Below are 10711 nucleotides of genomic sequence, written 5' to 3'. Positions count from 1 at the left end.
CTAACATATCAGGCCCAGTCTTGGGAATTTTAAAGATAAATGACTAGTATCCCTTCTTAATACTTTCCTATTTGGTATTGTCTATTTGCTATTTTTTAAGTTAAAACTTTCATTAAAATTTGGCTACAGACAGATAGTATATTCATCTAAGTGTTCTCTGTAGAAAGAAGAAAAGTTTTCTGTGCACATTTTTGATTGAAAAAAAAAGATACAAATCTAGACTATTAGCACTACAATGATGTTCCAGTCACCAGGCTCATCCTGACACCTGACCTGGGAATAACTTTGCATTAATCTTTCCAAGTAATTGTTATGTTCTGCCCACAGGCATGTGGACAAAAAGCAGGAAACAGCAGATAAATAGGATTATACAGTTTAGGGATTTAATTGCTGGAACATTGAATATGCCTGGGAATCTGCTTTTGATACTTACTATGCTTAAACTATTATATAGTTTTTTTGTTTTAAGACCATACAGCATATGGATATGAAGATATGGAAAAATCTAAGGAAGGATGAAGAAGTTAATGAGAGAAAAGAAATATTATTAAAGAAAAATTAATTAAAAATTCTATGTAGCAAAATAGTATCTCTCCTGGCCTATTAGTTCCCTATTAGTCATTATTCTCAAAATAGTTTTTCAAATGTCCCAAGAATAAATGAAGTGAGATTAATGCAAATGTTCATCACAAGGACAAATAGCTACAGAAAATATGGCATAAACAGATCAATAGCTATAAAGATACATACACACTATGGAATATTATTTGACCTCAAAAAATAAACTAACCCTTTCCTTTTGTGACAACAAAATGGAGGACATTACATTACGTGAAATTAAAAAAAAAAGATAAATACAGCATGATCTCATTTGTATGTGGAATATAAAATAATAAGAGTCATGGAAGCAAAGAATAGGATGGTTGTTTCTAGAAGGTAGGAGGTGGGGGAAATGGGAGTGATATTGTCAAAAGAAGAAAGTTTTTATTAGAATATAAGTTCTGGAATCTATTGTACAGCATGCAGACTATAGTTGATAATGCGATGTATAGCTGAAAATTGCTATGTAGATCTTAATTATTTTATCAAAAGAGTGAGCTAAATAATGTGTTAAGTATCTTCACTTAGTCATCTTATAATGTATACACACATCAAAATACTGTTTTACACCATAAAAATTTACAATTTTATATGTCATTTCAACTTTAATACAGCTGGAGTGGTACATATTTTAAAAAGCTAGAAATTATTCCAAGAGTTTTTCATAATTAAAAATATAAAGAATAAATAGCATCATTCTAAAAAAATCTAAAATAAACATAATATCAGATGATATATGTAAAAGATATCATAGGTTGATCTATTGTCAAAACACAACTATCTAATCAAAGTAGAATGGAGACCACATACATCATTTTCTAGTAGCCACATTTTAAAAAAATAAAAAGAAAAAGATAAACTTACTTTCAGTAAAATATTTCAGTTAAGCCAACATGTTCAAAATAGTGAATTTCCATCATATAATCAATATACAAGTTAAGAAAAAAAACTATACATCCTTCATTTCATATTAAGTCTTCAATTTCCCAGTATGGAATAGCAACAGCTGAATCATTCATTTGGCTAGTGGCTGATATACTGGACAGCATCCATTTAATATGTTCCTATCCTGAAGTTTGTTTGCTCTTTTAGAAACAAATCCTTTAAGATGATAGTTGGATATTGAATCAAAATGAAATCAGGTGCCATTCATATCCTATTGTGAAGAAAGGCAGTTCTCTTTTTAAAACAAAACAAAAACAAAATTTTCTCTGGGCTAAAAGCAAATGTTAGTGTAAGCACATTAGAAATCCTTTATGGAAAATAGAAAATAAATAAACTGGCATACATAAAGAAACACTTGAAAGAATCCTTTTGCTCTGTAAATGGTTTTTAAAAGCAAAAGCATGGATCATGCTATTAGCATTGAGTTGCAACAGAAGAAAAGCCTAAGTAAGTCAGGAAGCATATCAGTTTAGCAGACCAGTCACAGGAAGAGCCTTTCACATCATGCAGCTTATTTCAAAACTGCGAAGTGACAATCTGCAAAAGTTGAAAACAGCAGTACACATAATAATTGGGTAATTCATTATATGCTAATGACTCAGTATATCTGTAAAATTATGAAAGGTAGGCAGAGATATGATCGATCATTAGAGTTTTATTTTTAGTATGCTATTTTTTTTTCACTGAAATTTCTATTTAATGCCAACAGCACTCTGTTTCTATAGTATGCATATCTTACCACTCTATGATCAATAGATTTCTGGAAGTTTGTGTTTACATGTCTTCATTTTACTTGCTCAATATTTTAGTCATAATATTTAAGGATCAACATGAAATACAAAAGGAAAAAAAGGAGAAGGGAGTTTTTTTTTTTTAAGTCTAAATTTTTGGAGGGCCAGAAAAACATTTTAATTATTTTGTTGTTAGCTTTAATTTCCCCCAAAACAGTATGCCATACGGTACCTGATGAGTAATTCTAGAGTAAAACATCCTTAGTCAGATATTCAGAAGCAAAGAAATGAAGCATTTGATGAAGAATGATCTCTTTTAAAGATAAATACCCTTTACTTTCAGGATCATATATGTAAGAGGAGAAGACAGAATTTTAAAAGCAATTATAGTATCCCAATTCTTAGTCACAACTAGGTGAAAGAGATAGGAAGGGGAAATTTGAGGTTTGTTACATGGAATAAGTCTATTCTGAATGTTATGTTCTTGATTGAAATCAAATCAGAGGTTCCCTGAAGGCAGAAAGAAAATTGAAGGATGGAGATTTCCTTCTCATTCTTTGGCCAATACCATTTCGCCTGTGATGGTAATTTTAGCCATTTTGTCCTTATTGAGTTTGAGAATTGACACATATTTTCCAAGTGTCTGACAAATAAGCTTTGATAATCTTAAGAAAGACTTGATATGTATATATGTGTCTATAATAAATCATGTATATATATATGAATTTATGATATGGAAACACAGATGGCCAAAATCTACCAAATATGGCATTTTCAAAGTTATAAAATTATATTTTAAACCAAACAACTGAAACTTGAAAATTTTTGTGTAAACAGCTTTTAAAAAATATTATTTCGAACATATGCAGTTAGTTGGATTCCACTGAATAGCTAACATGAGTTTCAGTAAGGGGTAGGTAAGCACGCTTGCTGGCAACATTGCTACACACACAGCCCCACCATCAAACATGCCTTTTTTCTTTATGAATATGTTTTTTCCTGACCACTTGTAATGTAATGTGCCCTGTTCAGGCTTTTGCTGAAAAATTAAACATTGCACCTGTGCAGAAAGATTTCTACGCATGTGCCCTAAAGTCTGCACCTCTATAAGAACATTGTTATGTATTCAAGCCTCCAGATACCTTGTTTTCGAGTCACTTCTATGTCATAGGTCAAGAAATGGGTTGAGTTTCAGAAAAGTTCAGCAATTTATGCCATTAACTGAGAGGAAAAATAACTATGAAGAGCAAAGTCTTTGCATTTTTCAATCTGTAGTCACTGTTCTAAAGAAAGAGTGTGGCCTTTGGAACTGTGAAATAACTTTGTCCTTCATAAAGAGCTACATTATGTCCATGTATTGCAAAGTAATATGCCTTGTGCACTGGAGTGCAAACAAGAATTTCTCAAGCTCTTCGGAAAGCGTATGTACAGTTTAATTGATCTTGCCAAAATATATGACATGATACTGAATAAGACCCTAAGCAAAGTACATGTTAAGTTATTGAATGTGACTATTTTTTCTTTTTCCTCTATACAACATTTCCCTTCTGCTTTGGATTCTCAAGAGAGTAAACTAGTTTCACTGACAATATAAACATGAGCTAAACATCTATCAGATGACAAAAACCTAACTGTGATCTTAATTTATCCTTTACTAACTGCACAAATTTTAGCAAAGCATCTAAATTTTCTGTACCTCCTTTCCTTGTCTATTAAATGTGGACAATATATGCATCCCAATAACATCTCAGAAATGTTTGTGAGAAAAAATGAGGTGATATTTAGGAAAGTTTGCATGTGATATTATGACAAATCTTTCACAACCATTCTACATGGAGCTGACAAATACTTTACAATGATATAAAGAGAAAAGGAAGTATTTTTGCCACATGCTCAAGCTTCCTTTTGAGTTTTTTTTTAAATATTTGAAAAGATTCCTTTTTTTGTAACAAGACATATCTGCATTTTAGACAGTGATATCTACTCTGATAATGATCATCTCACATGCCAGCTATGTAAGCACAGGGAAGAGACATGGGCTTCTTTATTGCCTGGAGAGGAGCTAGTAGACTGATGCTGAGGAACTGGAGGAAGGTCAGGAGCAGATGAGTCTTCCTTTGTGCCCACAGTGGGACACACTTATCTTCCCCAAAACAAAAGGGATCATTGAGATATTTAAACTTGGAAGAGTCGCTTCATAATCCTTCATTTTTCTAGAAAATAGTTAGCTGCAAAAAATGTAGAAAATTTGTATTTTATGCTTTTTGAAAAAGGCAAATTTGATAAATCTTATACCTGGTATTCACTAGGAGTATTTTAGAGAATATTTTAAATATTCAAAATGAAATCATAATGTAAAGGACATACCACAAACTATGTCCTTACTGGGTGATATATACTGTGAATAGGCCTGTGCATGTGGTAGCCAATTTTAGTTTTAGACATAAAGAAACTAGGCCCAGGGAATTTTGAAACTTTCCCATGACCTCATTGTGTGTTTATGACTTGGTGATTCCACTTACATTTGTTTGAGGGAATGGATACAAACTTAATGAAAAAGCAAATGGTTAGATGTAAAATAAACCTAAAATAAAATGCAATCCAATAAATGTTACAAACACTTTCATTCATCATAATATACATTGCATTGTGTTTTTGTTTTTTGTAGTGCTAGGGATTTGAACCAAGACACACCCACACACACACACACACACACACACACACACAGACACACACACACACACAAAGTCAAACAAGTCCTCTACCACTGAGATACACTCCCAGTCACACACTGACCTTTTTTTGGCAGTATTGGAATTGAAGACAGGTGTGCTTTACCACTGCAGTATATCCCTAGCCATTTTTATTTTTTTTATTTGGAGTAGAGGTTTTGTTAATTTTCTGAGGCTGCTCTTTAATCTGCAATCCTTCTATCTCAGTCTCCCAAATAGCTGGGACTTTAGGTAGGGGCCACAGCCTTCAACCTGCATTGAAACTTTTAAAAGAAAGTAAAAACTCGATATTGTACTTGGGATGACCATCATGTTGGTCAGCTTTTCACTGCTGTTTCCAAAATACTGATAAGAACAACTTCGAGGAAGAAAAGTTTATTTTGAACTCACAGTTTCAGATATCTCAATTCCTGGTAGGATTACTTGAGGTCTGTGGTGAGGCAAAAATCTTATGACAGAAAGATGAAACAGAGGAAGACTGTTCACTTCACAGCAGCCAGGAAATAGAGGGAGAATGAAAGAAGTCAGGAGAAAATATAAGTACACTTGGGCCACACTCACCATGACCTATTTCCTCAAGCCAGGCCCGAACTGCTTTCACTTATCATCCAGCAGCCTGTTCAAATTACAATGATTAATCCATCAAATGGACTAATCCAGTGATGGGATCACAGTCCTAAGGGACTAATCATTTTATCTCTCAGGATTGCTGCAGTTCCTAATACACGAGCTTTGGGTGGGAAAAGTCCAGATCCAAACATAACAAGAATTTTAATGAGATGTGTCATATATAAGATAAAGTGTGGATTATGACTCAAAGTCCTTAAGAAATTTTCTACTTTTCCTCATTATTAGGAAATATTCTAATTTATTTGTCACACACATATAATGCAATCTCTCAATTTTTGTCATAACAGTTTTAATTTCACTATGTGAAGAACATAAAATATAAATTTTGACACACAAGTATTATTTTTAAATATTTTAAATTTTTTAAAATAGAATGTAATTTAAACTACTTAAAGATTTTTAAACTATAAGATGAAAACATCTGGAATAAGAGTCATAATAAAAGGTTAGGTGTACCTGAATTTAAGTGAACAAGTGAGAGGTTATCTGAAAAATATTAATACCCAAATGTATGATGAAAATTTTATTTAATGTATCATCAATATAAAGAAAGTCCAATGACAATTTATCATATTACAAACATTTATTATATTCATTGAGAAAGAAAATGGAAGTAACTTTGAATTAAGATTATGATTTTGATCTTGCTACTGACAATACTGAACTTTGTTGTTAATCTCTTTGATTATATGATGTATAATTTCACAGATGGGTATGAAAATTTATGTGATGTCCTCACAATTATCTGGCATGAGATATTATTCAACTTTTATTGAATTCTACTCCTCTTTTAGCTCTTAACTCTGAAAGCTCAGCTAAACAAAAAAGATGTATTTGCTAGGATGTTGAACAAGCATGAATCCATGGTCTGCTAAAGTGACTTCACAGAGAAATGCTCACACGAAATAGGAGTTAAGAGGCATGTAATGAAATTTCTAAAGGAAGCTAACTTCCTGTCTTTGTATAAGACTGTCATAATTGGTTTGAACAGCTCTAGGACACATCAAGCATGAGTAAGGGCATTGAGGAAGTTAATTGATGTACTTGATTTCACATTCCATTTTCAAGCATCTACAAAGCCCATCCAAGATTTGACAAAAAATAGTATTATGATTTTTTTGGAATGTTAAACATTTTCTTTTCTTCAGTATTTACAATTACCTCTAAAATTTTGTATATTGCTTCTCAATTACTTTTCAGTGAAGAGTAGAAACAAGAGATATGTACACTCTTCATCACGCTTCCTTCCCAGGTGCAAAGTCTGAATGGCTTGCATGATAGTAATATGGTCATTCTATTTCATGGTTTTTACATTTGCTGAAAGACTACTATTTGAAACACTAATCCTTTATATGGCAGATATGGATAAAATTCATAGATACTTTTGTTAAATATGATGGTCTATTGTTTGCCAAGTTGATGTTGCATTTTGGACCCAAAATTTAAAAAATGAAAGGAAAAGGAACTGCTGAAATTGAAATTAGGTACCCTGGGAAGAACAATCATATTGAAATCAGCATTGTCTTTAGATATTTTTTACATGTATATTTTTAAGTAGCACTACATTCCTTTAATTTTTCATCTTTATATTTGTAACCTTATTTTTAACTACAAAGATGGATGTGTACAGTGTCTCTTTTCAATAACCCTAGAAATGAAAATATATACTACAGGTTTTTATATTTTAAGCAATCATTATGCAAATAATAGAATTAAGAAATATTTCTTTCTCAGTATAGATTGTGTCTATATGACCATGTAAACATCATAAGACCACAAGTAAAATCTTATGTAAACATAAGACTTATCTGTGACAAGGAGGGGCAATCCAGGAAACACCTTAGCCTTTCTATGTGAATGTCTGATGAATATAAAATAGTATTATGTATTCATTAAATTGCTTTAGTTTATTAAATTATGGATGTTTTAATATAAACTTCTGTAATTTCATGGTAACAGATTAACAAAAGATTAATTATCATTAATAGCAATTTTTTTTATTTTGGATTATAAAAATTAAATTATACCTAAATATCAAATTTAAACTAAGCCTATTCACAATCACTGCACTTTCTCAGTTTAGTAACACAATATAACCATTAAACAGAAATCTATTGTGGTAAAATCAGAACACTTAAAACATTCTACTTTTATATAGGTGTTTATAACAGTGATAATGCCAAAATACATTGTTACCATTTCTGTGTTATGTTAGACACTCTAGAAGTGCAGACTAGAGTAAGTTTATTTTTAAAGCCCTATGGCAAAAGTGAAAATGAAAGAAATTCTTTGGACAGGAAAAAAAAACATGGGGTTACATTAGGTTATGACCTGCATACACTTCAACATGCCCAAGGGGGAAAAATGGCTGTAACTTCCCCTGATAGATAGCAGAAGGCTCATTTTAAGAAAGAAAGAAAGAATGGGGCATTTCAGGGAACATCTATTTACTCTTGTGAATTAAAGGTATGAATGTAAATCAGAAGACAGTTTCTGGGCTTTCTGAAGATAAGATATCTGCATATGAATGCTTTGTGTTTAAATGATTCATTGCTGTAAAACTTTACATTGATGATGTAATGGTACTAAAGTGTCTTCACCATGGTATTATATATAACTATATACAAATTTATTCTTTATGATGCCATGTTAACCTAAAATTGAACATCTTTCCTTTGTTCTTAGCTCTGAAAATCTATGGGATGATCTTAAATCACAATCACAGCCTCCTAGGTGTAGAAGGAGTTATTTATTTGTATTAATGCTGTGTAGTTCAATAAGATTTATTTTCTGAGATATCCAAAAACACAAAGAAAATATTATGGGTTAACTACTAAATATGGATTTTCTACTCTTTCCCTTCCTGCAAGGCAACTTTTTAAAATAGGATCATTTAAAGAAATACAGTGATGTAAAGAGCTAAAAATGCTTAGAGAATAGCTATCGGGCATTTATCCCTTGCTAAGTGGCTTTCTCCCTCTAAGATCACTGACAATGTTATTTTGAATGATATTTCCATACATATTCCATATAAATTTTAATGCACATAAATCTGCATTGAAAATTAAACATTGAAAACTGTCAATGGATCCAAAAGTTGTAAAGGTAATTTTATTTTTTTCTTGGTAGGGTTTGTGTGCATCAAACAAGAAGCCAAGGTTTTACTTCAATACAATAGTGAGAAACAGACCATGTAATATTAAATAGCTTAGTGGTGCTTTACTGAACATGTTATTTTGAATGTAATGTTTTTTACTCTTAACTTTTATTAGATATTAAATTACTATTATCAGATAAGTTGTATTTTATAAATAAAAATATAGCAATTAACCAAAAATTTCTTCTCTACATGATTTATTGAGTAAATATTCAGGAGATTAGTTCCAGGACTCCCTGTGGATACCAAAATCTCCAAATGCTTAAGTCCCATATATAAAATCAAGTAAAATTTGCATATAATTATATATATATATATACTTTAAAATATCTCCATTTATTTATATAATACCTAATTCAATGCAAATGTTATGCGAATAACTGTAATGCTGCATTGTTTATGGTATAGTGACAAGAAAAATATTTCTACATGTTCAGACAGACATAATTTGTTTTTCAAATATTTTCTATGTATGGTTGGTTGAATACCTGGGTGTGGAACCCATGGATATAAATATGAAGGGTCCACTGTAACCTCATTTACTTTTGTTTGGAAAAAGCATTTTTCAGTGTTAAACAAAGTATATTTTTTCATAATTATATTATGAAATTGCTTGATCATTTTATATTAGATATCTGATTGTACTCTAAAAAGGAATAATAATTAATATATACCTGTTAAATATATCAATGAACATATTCATATTGTAACTTAAATTTATAAAATATTCTTCATCATCTCCAAATAAATGAGCCATGATTGTAAGGGCAATATTGCACATGTAAGATGAAATACACTAAGCAACTCAGTCTTTCATTTTAAAAGCCATGGTAGGGCTATGTGGGAAAAGAAAAATAAGCTCTCTGGACACAATTTTATTCTCCAAAGACAAAATTTTTGTCAAATAAGAAAAATAAAAAGCACCATCTTTTAAGAATTTCTAACTATAAAAACCTTAATAACCCTTCCCAATAACAGTTTCTGGAAAAATGAAATGCTTTCTAATACGGAAATATTACAAACAAACTTTAACTAGTAAGCACTAACCATGCCAATCAATTTTAATCCCTTTTGACCTTGACCAGATACCATGAATAAACTCAGGTAAAGAACTTTGATTCTGAAATGTCCTCTGGTATACAAAAATAGAGGCAATATTAGGAGGCTTATATATGTTTTCCTAAGGTGTTTAGAATGCAATGTTTTCATTAAAACATAAAGAATATCTTATAAAATTGTTGGTAAATTTAAAATCTACTTTTATTGAACTTTTCTTACTTGTTTCCTTTTCTTTTTTTTTCTTTTTTGTAGTGTGATGGTTAATAACTCAGTGGCAAGAATCAAATTTCTTAAGTTAAAACCTGGCCACATCACTTGCATAAACATTCCGTTAGAATTCTAAGTACCTCAATTTTCTGTTAAGTTACTTGGGAAGCATAATAATAGAATGTGTTCCAGATGATTTATGTAATGATAAAATGAAGTAATGTATGGTGAACATCACAAAAGTACTTGGCACACAGTAACACTTCAATATTTTTCTGAAGGCAAGAGAATCTTGACTTTTTCTTCTAAATAATGTCAGGGGTCATATTTTTTTTTCTTTGTACACTAATTAAACAATATATTCTGCCTTCATTGTTAAGCATTGCAACTATTATTGTGGTAATTAAAGTTAATCCTAATGTGTTTTTATATGAAACTGCATTTTAAAATATATCTGTTATTATCTAATTAGGTATGTGGAAAAGTACTGCTGGTATATAATAAGCTCTCAAGAATTTAATAAATTTTAATTCAATAGTTGAGTTATATTTTGACAGAATTAGCCTATTATGTTATAATACAACATTTTGTCCTAAGAAATATTTTTACTTTTGGTAAGATTAAATTCCACCATTGCTTAAAATTCCTGA

Source organism: Callospermophilus lateralis, unplaced genomic scaffold, assembly GCF_048772815.1.
Source record: "Callospermophilus lateralis isolate mCalLat2 unplaced genomic scaffold, mCalLat2.hap1 Scaffold_1036, whole genome shotgun sequence".
Classification (NCBI taxonomy): domain Eukaryota; kingdom Metazoa; phylum Chordata; class Mammalia; order Rodentia; family Sciuridae; genus Callospermophilus; species Callospermophilus lateralis.
This window is presented reverse-complemented; position numbering follows the sequence as displayed.